This window comes from Pristiophorus japonicus, unplaced genomic scaffold, assembly GCF_044704955.1.
Source record: "Pristiophorus japonicus isolate sPriJap1 unplaced genomic scaffold, sPriJap1.hap1 HAP1_SCAFFOLD_99, whole genome shotgun sequence".
NCBI lineage: Eukaryota > Metazoa > Chordata > Chondrichthyes > Pristiophoridae > Pristiophorus > Pristiophorus japonicus.
Genome location: NW_027254919.1, coordinates 1,615,619 through 1,632,113, shown reverse-complemented (window position 1 = coordinate 1,632,113; position 16,495 = coordinate 1,615,619). Strand labels below are relative to the sequence as shown.

The following is a 16,495-nucleotide window of genomic DNA, read 5'->3' as shown; positions in this document are numbered from 1 at the left end:
TCAGGATGAATAAATGAAACGCCTTTTGAAATGCATGCAGTACATGGTTTGCACTCAACAAAACGTTGCATTTTCTTTTCATGCCAAGCATTATGCATGAATGCATTGCAATGCCAACGCACGTTTTACCTGGCAAGACTGAAGTACAATCTGTGCTGAACAGTGTGAAACAGAAACAGATATTATGAGAAGCCATTGCCTCAACGGCATCTGTGTGAATTGCTCTGCATCGATAATTAACAGACCGTAAATCGGTGAAACTGACGCTGTGAATGCAAAAAGGACAATCCAAAGTGTAATGTTGGAATTGATTTGGCAGATTTTGAGAAAGCTTTCAAATGTTTTGGCATAGTTGGTTCCATGGTGTAATGGTGAGCACTCTGGACTCTGAATCCAGCGATCCGAGTTCAAATCTTGGTGGAACCTGAATGTTTGTTGTCCCAGCTGCTGAAAATTTGGACCAAGCATGTAGAAGGCTGCTGTTTGGCAGTTTTGTTGCCTTTGTCATTGATGCTTGATCTGCAAGTCGAGTTTTCAAATCGTGTGTTCAACCGGCAGTTACCTGTTCCAATCAGCAGAGTAGAAATTAGTTTGCTGTTTCATGCTGCATAATGTGTGCTGAGATTATCTGTGCAATATGCATTCTTCAGGATGAATAAATGCAATGCCTTTTGAAATGCATGCAGTACATGGTTTGCACTCAACAAAACGTTGCATTTTCTTTTCATGCCAAGCATTTTGCATGAATGCATTGCAATGCCAACGCACGTTTTACCTGCCAAGACTGAAGTACAATCTGTGCTGAACAGTGTGAAACAGAAACAGATATTATGAGAAGCCATTGCCTCAACGGCATCTGTGTGAATTGCTCTGCATCGATAATTAACAGACCGTAAATCGGTGAAACTGACGCTGTGATTGCAAAAAGGACAATCCAAAGTGTAATGTTGGAATTGATTTGGCAGATTTTGAGAAAGCTTTCAAATGTTTTGGCATAGTTGGTTCCATGGTGTAATGGTGAGCACTCTGGACTCTAAACTCCAGCGATCCTTGTTCAAATCTCAGGGGAGCCGGAATGTTTGTTGTCCCAGCTGCTGAAAATTTGGACCAAGCATGTAGAAGGCTGCTGTTTGGCAGTTTTGTTGCCTTTGTCATTGATGCTTGATCTGCAAGTCGAGTTTTCAAATCGTGTGTTCAACCGGCAGTTACCTGTTCCAATCAGCAGAGTAGAAATTAGTTTGTTGTTTAATGCTGCCTTTGCCTGCACAATGTGTGCTGAGATTATCTGTGCAATATGCACTCCGCAGCATGAATAAACGCAATGCCTTTTGAAATGCATGGATTGCACTCAACAAAACGTTGCATTTTCTTTACATGCCAAGCATTTTGCATGAATGCATTGCAATGCTAACACACGTTTTACCTGGCAAGACTGAAGTACAATCTGTGCTGAACAGTTTTAAACAGAAACAGCTATTTGAGAACCCATAGCCTCAACGGCATCTGTGTGAATTGCTCTGCATCGATAATTAACAGACCGTAAATAGGTGAAACTGACGCTGTGAATGCAAAAATATCAATCCAAAGTGTAATGTTGGAGTTGATTTTGTAGATTTTGAGGAATGTTTCAAATGGAAGACCATTGTTGATTCCATGGTGAAATGGTGAGCACTCTGGACTCTAAACTCTAGCAATCCTGGTTCAAATCTCAGGGTAGCCTGAATGGCTGTTGTCCCAGCTGCTGGAAATTCAGGTCAAACAAGTAAAAAACTGCAGGTTTGCAGTTTTGTTGCCTTTGACATTGATGCTTGATCTGCAAGTCGAGTTTTCAAATCGTGTGTTCAACCGGCAGTTCCCTGTTCCAATCAGCAGAGGAAAAATTAGTTTGCTGTTTCATGCTGCATAATGTGTGCTGAGATTATCTGTGCAATAGGCATTCCTCAGGATGAATAAATGCAACGCCTTTTGAAATGCATGCAGTACATGGTTTGCACTCAACAAAACGTTGCATTTTCTTTTCATGCCAAGCATTATGCATGAATGCATTGCAATGCCAACGCACGTTTTACCTGGCAAGACTGAAGTACAATCTGTGCTGAACAGTGTGAAACAGAAACAGATATTATGAGAAGCCATTGCCTCAACGGCATCTGTGTGAATTGCTCTGCATCGATAATTAACAGACCGTTAATCGGTGAAACTGACGCTGTGAATGCAAAAAGGACAATCCAAAGTGTAATGTTGGAATTGATTTGGCAGATTTTGAGAAAGCTTTCAAATGTTTTGGCATAGTTGGTTCCATGGTGTAATGGTGAGCACTCTGGACTCTGAATCCAGCGATCAGAGTTCAAATCTCGGTGGAACCTGAATGTTTGTTGTCCCAGCTGCTGAAAATTTGGACCAAGCATGTAGAAGGCTGCTGTTTGGCAGTTTTGTTGCCTTTGTCATTGATGCTTGATCTGCAAGTCGAGTTTTCAAATCGTGTGTTCAACCGGCAGTTACCTGTTCCAATCAGCAGAGTAGAAATTAGTTTGCTGTTTAATGCTGCCTTTGCCTGCACAATGTGTGCTGAGATTATCTGTGCAATATGCACTCCGCAGCATGAATAAACGCAATGCCTTTTGAAATGCATGGATTGCACTCAACAAAACATTGCATTTTCTTTTCATGCCAAGCATTTTGCATGAATGCATTGCAATGCTAACACACGTTTTACCTGGCAAGACTGAAGTACAATCTGTGCTGAACAGTTTGAAACAGAAACAGCTATTTGAGAACCCATAGCCTCAACGGCATCTGTGTGAATTGCTCTGCATCGATAATTAACAGACCGTAAATAGGTGAAACTGACGCTGTGAATGCAAAAATATCAATCCAAAGTGTAATGTTGGAGTTGATTTTGTAGATTTTGAGGAATGTTTCAAATGGGCGACCGCAGTTGATTTCATGGTGAAATGGTGATCACTCTGGACTCTAAACTCTAGCAATCCTGATTCAAATCTCAGGAGAGCCTGAATGCTTGTTGTCCCAGCTGCTGGAAATTCAGGTCAAGCAAGTAAAAAACTGCAGGTTTGCAGTTTTGTTGCCTTTGACATTGATGCTTGATCTGCAAGTCGAGTTTTCAAATCGTGTGTTCAACCGGCAGTTCCCTGTTCCAATCAGCAGAGGAAAAATTAGTTTGCTGTTTCATGCTGCATAATGTGTGCTGAGATTATCTATGCAATATATTCCTCAGGATGAATAAATGCAACGCCTTTTGAAATGCATGCAGTACATGGTTTGCACTCAACAAAACGTTGCATTTTCTTTTCATGCCAAGCATTTTGCAGGAATGCATTGCAATGCCAACACACGTTTTACCTGGCAAGACTGAAGTACAATCTGTGCTGAACAGTTTGAAACAGAAACAGCTACTTGAGAACCCATAGCCTCAACGGCATCTGTGTGAATTGCTCTGCATCGATAATTAACAGACCGTAAATCGGTGAAACTGACGCTGTGAATGCAAAAAGGACAATCCAAAGTGTAATGTTGGAATTGATTTGGCAGATTTTGAGAAAGCTTTCAAACGTTTTGGCATAGTTAGTTCCATGGTGTAATGGTGAGCACTCTGGACTCTGAATCCAGCGATCCGAGATCAAATCTCGGTGGAACCTGAATGTTTGTTGTCCCAGATGCTGAAAATTTGGACCAAGCACGTAGAAGGCTGCTGTTTGGCAGTTTTGTTGCCTTTGTCATTGATGCTTGATCTGCAAGTCGAGTTTTCAAATCGTGTGTTCAACCGGCAGTGAGCTGTTCCAATCAGCAGAGTAGAAATTAGTTTGTTGTTTAATGCTGCCTTTGCCTGCACAATGTGTGCTGAGATTATCTGTGCAATATGCACTCCGCAGCATGAATAAACGCAATGCCTTTTGAAATGCATGGATTGCACTCAACAAAACGTTGCATTTTCTTTTCATGCCAAGCATTTTGCATGAATGCATTGCAATGCTAACACACGTTTTAGCTGGCAAGACTGAAGTACAATCTGTGCTGAACAGTTTGAAACAGAAACAGCTATTTGAGAACCCATAGCCTCAACGGCATCTGTGTGAATTGCTCTGCATCGATAATTAACAGACCGTAAATAGGTGAAACTGACGCTGTGAATGCAAAAATATCAATCCAAAGTGTAATGTTGGAGTTGATTTTGTAGATTTTGAGGAATGTTTCAAATGGGCGACCGTAGTTAATTCCATGGTGAAATGGTGAGCACTCTGGACTCTAAACTCTAGCAATCCTGGTTCAAATCTCAGGGGAGCCTGAATGCTTGTTGTCCCAGCTGCTGGAAATTCAGGTCAAACAAGTAAAAAACTGCAGGTTTGCAGTTTTGTTGCCTTTGACATTGATGCTTGATCTGCAAGTCGAGTTTTCAAATCGTGTGTTCAACCGGCAGTTCCCTGTTCCAATCAGCAGAGGAAAAATTAGTTTGCTGTTTCATGCTGCATAATGTGTGCTGAGATTATCTGTGCAATAGGCATTCCTCAGGATGAATAAATGAAACGCCTTTTGAAATGCATGCAGTACATGGTTTGCACTCAACAAAACGTTGCATTTTCTTTTCATGCCAAGCATTATGCATGAATGCATTGCAATGCCAACGCACGTTTTACCTGGCAAGACTGAAGTACAATCTGTGCTGAACAGTGTGAAACAGAAACAGATATTATGAGAAGCCATTGCCTCAACGGCATCTGTGTGAATTGCTCTGCATCGATAATTAACAGACCGTAAATCGGTGAAACTGACGCTGTGAATGCAAAAAGGACAATCCAAAGTGTAATGTTGGAATTGATTTGGCAGATTTTGAGAAAGCTTTCAAATGTTTTGGCATAGTTGGTTCCATGGTGTAATGGTGAGCACTCTGGACTCTGAATCCAGCGATCCGAGTTCAAATCTTGGTGGAACCTGAATGTTTGTTGTCCCAGCTGCTGAAAATTTGGACCAAGCATGTAGAAGGCTGCTGTTTGGCAGTTTTGTTGCCTTTGTCATTGATGCTTGATCTGCAAGTCGAGTTTTCAAATCGTGTGTTCAACCGGCAGTTACCTGTTCCAATCAGCAGAGTAGAAATTAGTTTGCTGTTTAATGCTGCCTTTGCCTGCACAATGTGTGCTGAGATTATCTGTGCAATATGCACTCCGCAGGATGAATAAACGCAATGCCTTTTGAAATGCATGGATTGCACTCAACAAAACGTTGCATTTTCTTTTCATGCCAAGCATTTTGCATGAATGCATTGCAATGCTAACACACGTTTTACCTGGCAAGACTGAAGTACAATCTGTGCTGAACAGTTTGAAACAGAAACAGCTATTTGAGAACCCATAGCCTCAACGGCATCTGTGTGATTTGCTCTGCATCGATAATTAACAGACCGTAAATAGGTGAAACTGACGCTGTGAATGCAAAAATATCAATCCAAAGTGTAATGTTGGAGTTGATTTTGTAGATTTTGAGGAATGTTTCAAATGGGCGACAGTAGTTGATTCCATGGTGAAATGGTGAGCACTCTGGACTCTAAACGCTAGCAATCCTGGTTCAAATCTCAGGGGAGCCTGAATGCTTGTTGTCCCAGCTGCTGGAAATTCAGGTCAAACAAGTAAAAAACTGCAGGTTTGCAGTTTTGTTGCCTTTGACATTGATGCTTGATCTGCAAGTCGAGTTTTCAAATCGTGTGTTCAACCGGCAGTTCCCTGTTCCAATCAGCAGAGGAAAAATTAGTTTGCTGTTTCATGCTGCATAATGTGTGCTGAGATTATCTGTGCAATAGGCATTTCTCAGGATGAATAAATGCAACGCCTTTTGAAATGCATGCAGTACATGGTTTGCACTCAACAAAACGTTGCATTTTCTTTTCATGCCAAGCATTTTGCATGAATGCATTGCAATGCCAACGCACATTTTACCTGGCAAGACTGAAGTACAATCTGTGCTGAACAGTGTGAAACAGAAACAGATATTATGAGAAGCCATTGCCTCAACGGCATCTGTGTGAATTGCTCTGCATCGATAATTAACAGACCGTAAATCGGTGAAACTGACGCTGTGAATGCAAAAAGGACAATCCAAAGTGTAATGTTGGAATTGATTTGGCAGATTTTGAGAAAGCTTTCAAATGTTTTGGCATAGTTGGTTCCATGGTGTAATGGTGAGCACTCTGGACTCTGAATCCAGCGATCCGAGTTCAAATCTCGGTGGAACCTGAATGTTTGTTGTCCCAGCTGCTGAAAATTTGGACCAAGCATGTAGAAGGCTGCTGTTTGGCAGTTTTGTTGCCTTTGTCATTGATGCTTGATCTGCAAGTCGAGTTTTCAAATCGTGTGTTCAACCGGCAGTTAGCTGTTCCAATCAGCAGAGTAGAAATTAGTTTGCTGTTTAATGCTGCCTTTGCCTGCACAATGTGTGCTGAGATTATCTGTGCAATATGCACTCCGCAGCATGAATAAACGCAATGCCTTTTGAAATGCATGGATTGCACTCAACAAAACGTTGCATTTTCTTTTCATGCCAAGCATTTTGCATGAATGCATTGCAATGCTAACACACGTTTTACCTGGCAAGACTGAAGTACAATCTGTGCTGAACAGTTTGAAACAGAAACAGCTATTTGAGAACCCATAGCCTCAACGGCATCTGTGTGAATTGCTCTGCATCAATAATTAACAGACCGTAAATAGGTGAAACTGACGCTGTGAATGCAAAAATATCAATCCAAAGTGTAATGTTGGAGTTGATTTTGTAGATTTTGAGGAATGTTTCAAATGGGCGACCGTAGTTGATTCCATGGTGAAATGGTGTGCACTCTGGACTCTCAACTCCAGCAATCCTGGTTCAAATCTCAGGGGAGCCTGAATGCTTGTTGTCCCAGCTGCTGGAAATTCAGGTCAAACAAGTAAAAAACTGCAGGTTTGCAGTTTTGTTGCCTTTGACATTGATGCTTGATCTGCAAGTCGAGTTTTCAAATCGTGTGTTCAACCGGCAGTTACCTGTTCCAATCAGCAGAGGAAAAATTAGTTTGCTGTTTCATGCTGCATAATGTGTGCTGAGATTATCTGTGCAATAGGCATTCCTCAGGATGAATAAATGCAACGCCTTTTGAAATGCATGCAGTACATGGTTTGCACTCAACAAAACGTTGCATTTTCTTTTCATGCCAAGCATTATGCATGAATGCATTGCAATGCCAACGCACGTTTTACCTGGCAAGACTGAAGTACAATCTGTGCTGAACAGTGTGAAACAGAAACAGATATTATGAGAAGCCATTGCCTCAACGGCATCTGTGTGAATTGCTCTGCATCGATAATTAACAGACCGTAAATCGGTGAAACTGACGCTATGAATGCAAAAAGGACAATCCAAAGTGTAATGTTGGAATTGATTTGGCAGATTTTGAGAAAGCTTTCAAATGTTTTGGCATAGTTGGTTCCATGGTGTAATGGTGAGCACTCTGGACTCTGAATCCAGCGATCTGAGTTCACATCTCGGTGGAACCTGAATGTTTATTGTCCCTGCTGCTGAAAATTTGGACCAAGCATGTAGAAGGCTGCTGTTTGGCAGTTTTGTTGCCTTTGTCATTGATGCTTGATCTGCAAGTCGAGTTTTCAAATCGTGTGTTCAACCGGCAGTTAGCTGTTCCAATCAGCAGAGCAGAAATTAGTTTGCTGTTTCATGCTGCATAATGTGTGCTGAGATTATCTGTGCAATATGCATTCCTCAGGATGAATAAATGCAACGCCTTTTGAAATGCATGCAGTACATGGTTTGCACTCAACAAAACGTTGCATTTTCTTTTCATGCCAAGCATTTTGCATGAATGCATTGCAATGCCAACGCACGTTTTACCTGCCAAGACTGAAGTACAATCTGTGCTGAACAGTGTGAAACAGAAACAGATATTATGAGAAGCCATTGCCTCAACGGCATCTGTGTGAATTGCTCTGCATCGATAATTAACAGACCGCAAATCGGTGAAACTGACGCTGTGAATGCAAAAAGGACAATCCAAAGTGTAATGTTGGAATTGATTTGGCAGATTTTGAGAAAGCTTTCAAATGTTTTGGCATAGTTGGTTCCATGGTGTAATGGTGAGCACTCTGGACTCTGAATCCAGCGATCCGAGTTCAAATCTCGGTGGAACCTGAATGTTTGTTGTCCCAGCTGCTGAAAATTTGGACCAAGCATGTAGAAGGCTGCTGTTTGGCAGTTTTGTTGCCTTTGTCATTGATGCTTGATCTGCAAGTCGAGTTTTCAAATCGTGTGTTCAACCGGCAGTTACCTGTTCCAATCAGCAGAGTAGAAATTAGTTTGCTGTTTAATGCTGCCTTTGCCTGCACAATGTGTGCTGAGATTATCTGTGCAATATGCACTCCGCAGGATGAATAAACGCAATGCCTTTTGAAATGCATGGATTGCACTCAACAAAACGTTGCATTTTCTTTTCATGCCAAGCATTTTGCATGAATGCATTGCAATGCTAACACACGTTTTACCTGGCAAGACTGAAGTACAATCTGTGCTGAACAGTTTGAAACAGAAACAGCTATTTGAGAACCCATAGCCTCAACGGCATCTGTGTGATTTGCTCTGCATCGATAATTAACAGACCGTAAATAGGTGAAACTGACGCTGTGAATGCAAAAATATCAATCCAAAGTGTAATGTTGGAGTTGATTTTGTAGATTTTGAGGAATGTTTCAAATGGGCGACAGTAGTTGATTCCATGGTGAAATGGTGAGCACTCTGGACTCTAAACTCTAGCAATCCTGGTTCAAATCTCAGGGGAGCCTGAATGCTTGTTGTCCCAGCTGCTGGAAATTCAGGTCAAACAAGTAAAAAACTGCAGGTTTGCAGTTTTGTTGCCTTTGACATTGATGCTTGATCTGCAAGTCGAGTTTTCAAATCGTGTGTTCAACCGGCAGTTCCCTGTTCCAATCAGCAGAGGAAAAATTAGTTTGCTGTTTCATGCTGCATAATGTGTGCTGAGATTATCTGTGCAATAGGCATTCCTCAGGATGAATAAATGCAACGCCTTTTGAAATGCATGCAGTACATGGTTTGCACTCAACAAAACGTTGCATTTTCTTTTCATGCCAAGCATTTTGCATGAATGCATTGCAATGCCAACGCACGTTTTACCTGGCAAGACTGAAGTACAATCTGTGCTGAACAGTGTGAAACAGAAACAGATATTATGAGAAGCCATTGCCTCAACGGCATCTGTGTGAATTGCTCTGCATCGATAATTAACAGACCGTAAAGAGGTGAAACTGACGCTGTGAATGCAAAAAGGACAATCCAAAGTGTAATGTTGGAATTGATTTGGCAGATTTTGAGAAAGCTTTCAAATGTTTTGGCATAGTTGGTTCCATGGTGTAATGGTGAGCACTCTGGACTCTGAATCCAGCGATCCGAGTTCAAATCTCGGTGGAACCTGAATGTTTGTTGTCCCAGCTGCTGAAAATTTGGACCAAGCATGTAGAAGGCTGCTGTTTGGCAGTTTTGTTGCCTTTGTCATTGATGCTTGATCTGCAAGTCGAGTTTTCAAATCGTGTGTTCAACCGGCAGTTAGCTGTTCCAATCAGCAGAGTAGAAATTAGTTTGCTGTTTAATGCTGCCTTTGCCTGCACAATGTGTGCTGAGATTATCTGTGCAATATGCACTCCGCAGCATGAATAAACGCAATGCCTTTTGAAATGCATGGATTGCACTCAACAAAACGTTGCATTTTCTTTTCATGCCAAGCATTTTGCATGAATGCATTGCAATGCTAACACACGTTTTACCTGGCAAGACTGAAGTACAATCTGTGCTGAACAGTTTGAAACAGAAACAGCTATTTGAGAACCCATAGCCTCAACGGCATCTGTGTGAATTGCTCTGCATCAATAATTAACAGACCGTAAATAGGTGAAACTGACGCTGTGAATGCAAAAATATCAATCCAAAGTGTAATGTTGGAGTTGATTTTGCAGATTTTGAGGAATGTTTCAAATGGGCGACCGTAGTTGATTCCATGGTGAAATGGTGTGCACTCTGGACTCTCAACTCCAGCAATCCTGGTTCAAATCTCAGGGGAGCCTGAATGGTTGTTGTCCCAGCTGCTGGAAATTCAGGTCAAACAAGTAAAAAACTGCAGGTTTGCAGTTTTGTTGCCTTTGACATTGATGCTTGATCTGCAAGTCGAGTTTTCAAATCGTGTGTTCAACCGGCAGTTACCTGTTCCAATCAGCAGAGCAGAAATTAGTTTGCTGTTTCATGCTGCATAATGTGCGCTGAGATTATCTGTGCAATATGCATTCCTCAGGATGAATAAATGCAACGCCTTTTGAAATGCATGCAGTACATGGTTTGCACTCAACAAAACGTTGCATTTTCTTTTCATGCCAAGCATTTTGCATGAATGCATTGCAATGCCAACGCACGTTTTACCTGCCAAGACTGAAGTACAATCTGTGCTGAACAGTGTGAAACAGAAATAGATATTATGAGAAGCCATTGCCTCAACGGCATCTGTGTGAATTGCTCTGCATCGATAATTAACAGCCCGTAAATCGGTGAAACTGACGCTGTGAATGCAAAAAGGACAATCCAAAGTGTAATGTTGGAATTGATTTGGCAGATTTTGAGAAAGCTTTCAAATGTTTTGGCATAGTTGGTTCCATGGTGTAATGGTGAGCACTCTGGACTCTGAATCCAGCGATCCGAGTTCAAATCTCGGTGGAACCTGAATGTTTGTTGTCCCAGCTGCTGAAAATTTGGACCAAGCATGTAGAAGGCTGCTGTTTGGCAGTTTTGTTGCCTTTGTCATTGATGCTTGATCTGCAAGTCGAGTTTTCAAATCGTGTGTTCAACCGGCAGTTACCTGTTCCAATCAGCAGAGTAGAAATTAGTTTGCTGTTTAATGCTGCCTTTGCCTGCACAATGTGTGCTGAGATTATCTGTGCAATATGCACTCCGCAGGATGAATAAACGCAATGCCTTTTGAAATGCATGGATTGCACTCAACAAAACGTTGCATTTTCTTTTCATGCCAAGCATTTTGCATGAATGCATTGCAATGCTAACACACGTTTTACCTGGCAAGACTGAAGTACAATCTGTGCTGAACAGTTTGAAACAGAAACAGCTATTTGAGAACCCATAGCCTCAACGGCATCTGTGTGATTTGCTCTGCATCGATAATTAACAGACCGTAAATAGGTGAAACTGACGCTGTGAATGCAAAAATATCAATCCAAAGTGTAATGTTGGAGTTGATTTTGTAGATTTTGAGGAATGTTTCAAATGGGCGACAGTAGTTGATTCCATGGTGAAATGGTGAGCACTCTGGACTCTAAACTCTAGCAATCCTGGTTCAAATCTCAGGGGAGCCTGAATGCTTGTTGTCCCAGCTGCTGGAAATTCAGGTCAAACAAGTAAAAAACTGCAGGTTTGCAGTTTTGTTGCCTTTGACATTGATGCTTGATCTGCAAGTCGAGTTTTCAAATCGTGTGTTCAACCGGCAGTTCCCTGTTCCAATCAGCAGAGGAAAAATTAGTTTGCTGTTTCATGCTGCATAATGTGTGCTGAGATTATCTGTGCAATAGGCATTTCTCAGGATGAATAAATGCAACGCCTTTTGAAATGCATGCAGTACATGGTTTGCACTCAACAAAACGTTGCATTTTCTTTTCATGCCAAGCATTTTGCATGAATGCATTGCAATGCCAACGCACGTTTTACCTGGCAAGACTGAAGTACAATCTGTGCTGAACAGTGTGAAACAGAAACAGATATTATGAGAAGCCATTGCCTCAACGGCATCTGTGTGAATTGCTCTGCATCGATAATTAACAGACCGTAAAGAGGTGAAACTGACGCTGTGAATGCAAAAAGGACAATCCAAAGTGTAATGTTGGAATTGATTTGGCAGATTTTGAGAAAGCTTTCAAATGTTTTGGCATAGTTGGTTCCATGGTGTAATGGTGAGCACTCTGGACTCTGAATCCAGCGATCCGAGTTCAAATCTCGGTGGAACCTGAATGTTTGTTGTCCCAGCTGCTGAAAATTTGGACCAAGCATGTAGAAGGCTGCTGTTTGGCAGTTTTGTTGCCTTTGTCATTGATGCTTGATCTGCAAGTCGAGTTTATCAAATCGTGTGTTCAACCGGCAGTTAGCTGTTCCAATCAGCAGAGTAGAAATTAGTTTGCTGTTTAATGCTGCCTTTGCCTGCACAATGTGTGCTGAGATTATCTGTGCAATATGCACTCCGCAGCATGAATAAACGCAATGCCTTTTGAAATGCATGGATTGCACTCAACAAAACGTTGCATTTTCTTTTCATGCCAAGCATTTTGCATGAATGCATTGCAATGCTAACACACGTTTTACCTGGCAAGACTGAAGTACAATCTGTGCTGAACAGTTTGAAACAGAAACAGCTATTTGAGAACCCATAGCCTCAACGGCATCTGTGTGAATTGCTCTGCATCAATAATTAACAGACCGTAAATAGGTGAAACTGACGCTGTGAATGCAAAAATATCAATCCAAAGTGTAATGTTGGAGTTGATTTTGTAGATTTTGAGGAATGTTTCAAATGGGCGACCGTAGTTGATTCCATGGTGAAATGGTGTGCACTCTGGACTCTCAACTCCAGCAATCCTGGTTCAAATCTCAGGGGAGCCTGAATGGTTGTTGTCCCAGCTGCTGGAAATTCAGGTCAAACAAGTAAAAAACTGCAGGTTTGCAGTTTTGTTGCCTTTGACATTGATGCTTGATCTGCAAGTCGAGTTTTCAAATCGTGTGTTCAACCGGCAGTTACCTGTTCCAATCAGCAGAGGAAAAATTAGTTTGCTGTTTCATGCTGCATAATGTGTGCTGAGATTATCTGTGCAATAGGCATTCCTCAGGATGAATAAATGCAACGCCTTTTGAAATGCATGCAGTACATGGTTTGCACTCAACAAAACGTTGCATTTTCTTTTCATGCCAAGCATTATGCATGAATGCATTGCAATGCCAACGCACGTTTTACCTGGCAAGACTGAAGTACAATCTGTGCTGAACAGTGTGAAACAGAAACAGATATTATGAGAAGCCATTGCCTCAACGGCATCTGTGTGAATTGCTCTGCATCGATAATTAACAGACCGTAAATCGGTGAAACTGACGCTATGAATGCAAAAAGGACAATCCAAAGTGTAATGTTGGAATTGATTTGGAAGATTTTGAGAAAGCTTTCAAATGTTTTGGCATAGTTGGTTCCATGGTGTAATGGTGAGCACTCTGGACTCTGAATCCAGCGATCTGAGTTCACATCTCGGTGGAACCTGAATGTTTATTGTCCCTGCTGCTGAAAATTTGGACCAAGCATGTAGAAGGCTGCTGTTTGGCAGTTTTGTTGCCTTTGTCATTGATGCTTGATCTGCAAGTCGAGTTTTCAAATCGTGTGTTCAACCGGCAGTTAGCTGTTCCAATCAGCAGAGCAGAAATTAGTTTGCTGTTTCATGCTGCATAATGTGTGCTGAGATTATCTGTGCAATATGCATTCCTCAGGATGAATAAATGCAACGCCTTTTGAAATGCATGCAGTACATGGTTTGCACTCAACAAAACGTTGCATTTTCTTTTCATGCCAAGCATTTTGCATGAATGCATTGCAATGCCAACGCACGTTTTACCTGCCAAGACTGAAGTACAATCTGTGCTGAACAGTGTGAAACAGAAACAGATATTATGAGAAGCCATTGCCTCAACGGCATCTGTGTGAATTGCTCTGCATCGATAATTAACAGACCGCAAATCGGTGAAACTGACGCTGTGAATGCAAAAAGGACAATCCAAAGTGTAATGTTGGAATTGATTTGGCAGATTTTGAGAAAGCTTTCAAATGTTTTGGCATAGTTGGTTCCATGGTGTAATGGTGAGCACTCTGGACTCTGAATCCAGCGATCCGAGTTCAAATCTCGGTGGAACCTGAATGTTTGTTGTCCCAGCTGCTGAAAATTTGGACCAAGCATGTAGAAGGCTGCTGTTTGGCAGTTTTGTTGCCTTTGTCATTGATGCTTGATCTGCAAGTCGAGTTTTCAAATCGTGTGTTCAACCGGCAGTTACCTGTTCCAATCAGCAGAGTAGAAATTAGTTTGCTGTTTAATGCTGCCTTTGCCTGCACAATGTGTGCTGAGATTATCTGTGCAATATGCACTCCGCAGGATGAATAAACGCAATGCCTTTTGAAATGCATGGATTGCACTCAACAAAACGTTGCATTTTCTTTTCATGCCAAGCATTTTGCATGAATGCATTGCAATGCTAACACACGTTTTACCTGGCAAGACTGAAGTACAATCTGTGCTGAACAGTTTGAAACAGAAACAGCTATTTGAGAACCCATAGCCTCAACGGCATCTGTGTGATTTGCTCTGCATCGATAATTAACAGACCGTAAATAGGTGAAACTGACGCTGTGAATGCAAAAATATCAATCCAAAGTGTAATGTTGGAGTTGATTTTGTAGATTTTGAGGAATGTTTCAAATGGGCGACAGTAGTTGATTCCATGGTGAAATGGTGAGCACTCTGGACTCTAAACTCTAGCAATCCTGGTTCAAATCTCAGGGGAGCCTGAATGCTTGTTGTCCCAGCTGCTGGAAATTCAGGTCAAACAAGTAAAAAACTGCAGGTTTGCAGTTTTGTTGCCTTTGACATTGATGCTTGATCTGCAAGTCGAGTTTTCAAATCGTGTGTTCAACCGGCAGTTCCCTGTTCCAATCAGCAGAGGAAAAATTAGTTTGCTGTTTCATGCTGCATAATGTGTGCTGAGATTATCTGTGCAATAGGCATTCCTCAGGATGAATAAATGCAACGCCTTTTGAAATGCATGCAGTACATGGTTTGCACTCAACAAAACGTTGCATTTTCTTTTCATGCCAAGCATTTTGCATGAATGCATTGCAATGCCAACGCACGTTTTACCTGGCAAGACTGAAGTACAATCTGTGCTGAACAGTGTGAAACAGAAACAGATATTATGAGAAGCCATTGCCTCAACGGCATCTGTGTGAATTGCTCTGCATCGATAATTAACAGACCGTAAAGAGGTGAAACTGACGCTGTGAATGCAAAAAGGACAATCCAAAGTGTAATGTTGGAATTGATTTGGCAGATTTTGAGAAAGCTTTCAAATGTTTTGGCATAGTTGGTTCCATGGTGTAATGGTGAGCACTCTGGACTCTGAATCCAGCGATCCGAGTTCAAATCTCGGTGGAACCTGAATGTTTGTTGTCCCAGCTGCTGAAAATTTGGACCAAGCATGTAGAAGGCTGCTGTTTGGCAGTTTTGTTGCCTTTGTCATTGATGCTTGATCTGCAAGTCGAGTTTTCAAATCGTGTGTTCAACCGGCAGTTAGCTGTTCCAATCAGCAGAGTAGAAATTAGTTTGCTGTTTAATGCTGCCTTTGCCTGCACAATGTGTGCTGAGATTATCTGTGCAATATGCACTCCGCAGCATGAATAAACGCAATGCCTTTTGAAATGCATGGATTGCACTCAACAAAACGTTGCATTTTCTTTTCATGCCAAGCATTTTGCATGAATGCATTGCAATGCTAACACACGTTTTACCTGGCAAGACTGAAGTACAATCTGTGCTGAACAGTTTGAAACAGAAACAGCTATTTGAGAACCCATAGCCTCAACGGCATCTGTGTGAATTGCTCTGCATCAATAATTAACAGACCGTAAATAGGTGAAACTGACGCTGTGAATGCAAAAATATCAATCCAAAGTGTAATGTTGGAGTTGATTTTGTAGATTTTGAGGAATGTTTCAAATGGGCGACCGTAGTTGATTCCATGGTGAAATGGTGTGCACTCTGGACTCTCAACTCCAGCAATCCTGGTTCAAATCTCAGGGGAGCCTGAATGGTTGTTGTCCCAGCTGCTGGAAATTCAGGTCAAAGAAGTAAAAAACTGCAGGTTTGCAGTTTTGTTGCCTTTGACATTGATGCTTGATCTGCAAGTCGAGTTTTCAAATCGTGTGTTCAACCGGCAGTTACCTGTTCCAATCAGCAGAGCAGAAATTAGTTTGCTGTTTCATGCTGCATAATGTGCGCTGAGATTATCTGTGCAATATGCATTCCTCAGGATGAATAAATGCAACGCCTTTTGAAATGCATGCAGTACATGGTTTGCACTCAACAAAACGTTGCATTTTCTTTTCATGCCAAGCATTTTGCATGAATGCATTGCAATGCCAACGCACGTTTTACCTGCCAAGACTGAAGTACAATCTGTGCTGAACAGTGTGAAACAGAAATAGATATTATGAGAAGCCATTGCCTCAACGGCATCTGTGTGAATTGCTCTGCATCGATAATTAACAGCCCGTAAATCGGTGAAACTGACGCTGTGAATGCAAAAAGGACAATCCAAAGTGTAATGTTGGAATTGATTTGGCAGATTTTGAGAAAGCTTT

General features: G+C 41.6%; 13 non-coding genes across 13 annotated transcripts; all 13 read left to right on the top strand.

Annotated features, from left to right (window-relative positions):
- The first annotated feature begins 354 nt into the window (after positions 1-354).
- Positions 355-426, top strand: trnaq-cug (transfer RNA glutamine (anticodon CUG)). The gene has a single exon. It is a non-coding gene; the product is annotated as a tRNA-Gln (tRNA).
- A 1,868-nt stretch (positions 427-2,294) lies between these two features.
- trnaq-cug (transfer RNA glutamine (anticodon CUG)) lies at positions 2,295-2,366 on the top strand. Its single transcript has one exon. It is a non-coding gene; the product is annotated as a tRNA-Gln (tRNA).
- Positions 2,367-3,584: 1,218 nt separating this feature from the next.
- On the top strand, positions 3,585-3,656 carry trnaq-cug (transfer RNA glutamine (anticodon CUG)). The gene has a single exon. It is a non-coding gene; the product is annotated as a tRNA-Gln (tRNA).
- Positions 3,657-4,877: 1,221 nt separating this feature from the next.
- On the top strand, positions 4,878-4,949 carry trnaq-cug (transfer RNA glutamine (anticodon CUG)). The gene has a single exon. It is a non-coding gene; the product is annotated as a tRNA-Gln (tRNA).
- Positions 4,950-6,170: 1,221 nt separating this feature from the next.
- Positions 6,171-6,242, top strand: trnaq-cug (transfer RNA glutamine (anticodon CUG)). Its single transcript has one exon. It is a non-coding gene; the product is annotated as a tRNA-Gln (tRNA).
- Positions 6,243-7,463: 1,221 nt separating this feature from the next.
- trnaq-cug (transfer RNA glutamine (anticodon CUG)) lies at positions 7,464-7,535 on the top strand. Its single transcript has one exon. It is a non-coding gene; the product is annotated as a tRNA-Gln (tRNA).
- Positions 7,536-8,109: 574 nt separating this feature from the next.
- On the top strand, positions 8,110-8,181 carry trnaq-cug (transfer RNA glutamine (anticodon CUG)). Its single transcript has one exon. It is a non-coding gene; the product is annotated as a tRNA-Gln (tRNA).
- A 1,221-nt stretch (positions 8,182-9,402) lies between these two features.
- trnaq-cug (transfer RNA glutamine (anticodon CUG)) lies at positions 9,403-9,474 on the top strand. Its single transcript has one exon. It is a non-coding gene; the product is annotated as a tRNA-Gln (tRNA).
- A 1,221-nt stretch (positions 9,475-10,695) lies between these two features.
- Positions 10,696-10,767, top strand: trnaq-cug (transfer RNA glutamine (anticodon CUG)). The gene has a single exon. It is a non-coding gene; the product is annotated as a tRNA-Gln (tRNA).
- Positions 10,768-11,988: 1,221 nt separating this feature from the next.
- trnaq-cug (transfer RNA glutamine (anticodon CUG)) lies at positions 11,989-12,060 on the top strand. Its single transcript has one exon. It is a non-coding gene; the product is annotated as a tRNA-Gln (tRNA).
- Positions 12,061-13,282: 1,222 nt separating this feature from the next.
- Positions 13,283-13,354, top strand: trnaq-cug (transfer RNA glutamine (anticodon CUG)). Its single transcript has one exon. It is a non-coding gene; the product is annotated as a tRNA-Gln (tRNA).
- A 574-nt stretch (positions 13,355-13,928) lies between these two features.
- On the top strand, positions 13,929-14,000 carry trnaq-cug (transfer RNA glutamine (anticodon CUG)). Its single transcript has one exon. It is a non-coding gene; the product is annotated as a tRNA-Gln (tRNA).
- A 1,221-nt stretch (positions 14,001-15,221) lies between these two features.
- On the top strand, positions 15,222-15,293 carry trnaq-cug (transfer RNA glutamine (anticodon CUG)). Its single transcript has one exon. It is a non-coding gene; the product is annotated as a tRNA-Gln (tRNA).
- The last annotated feature ends 1,202 nt before the right edge of the window (positions 15,294-16,495 follow it).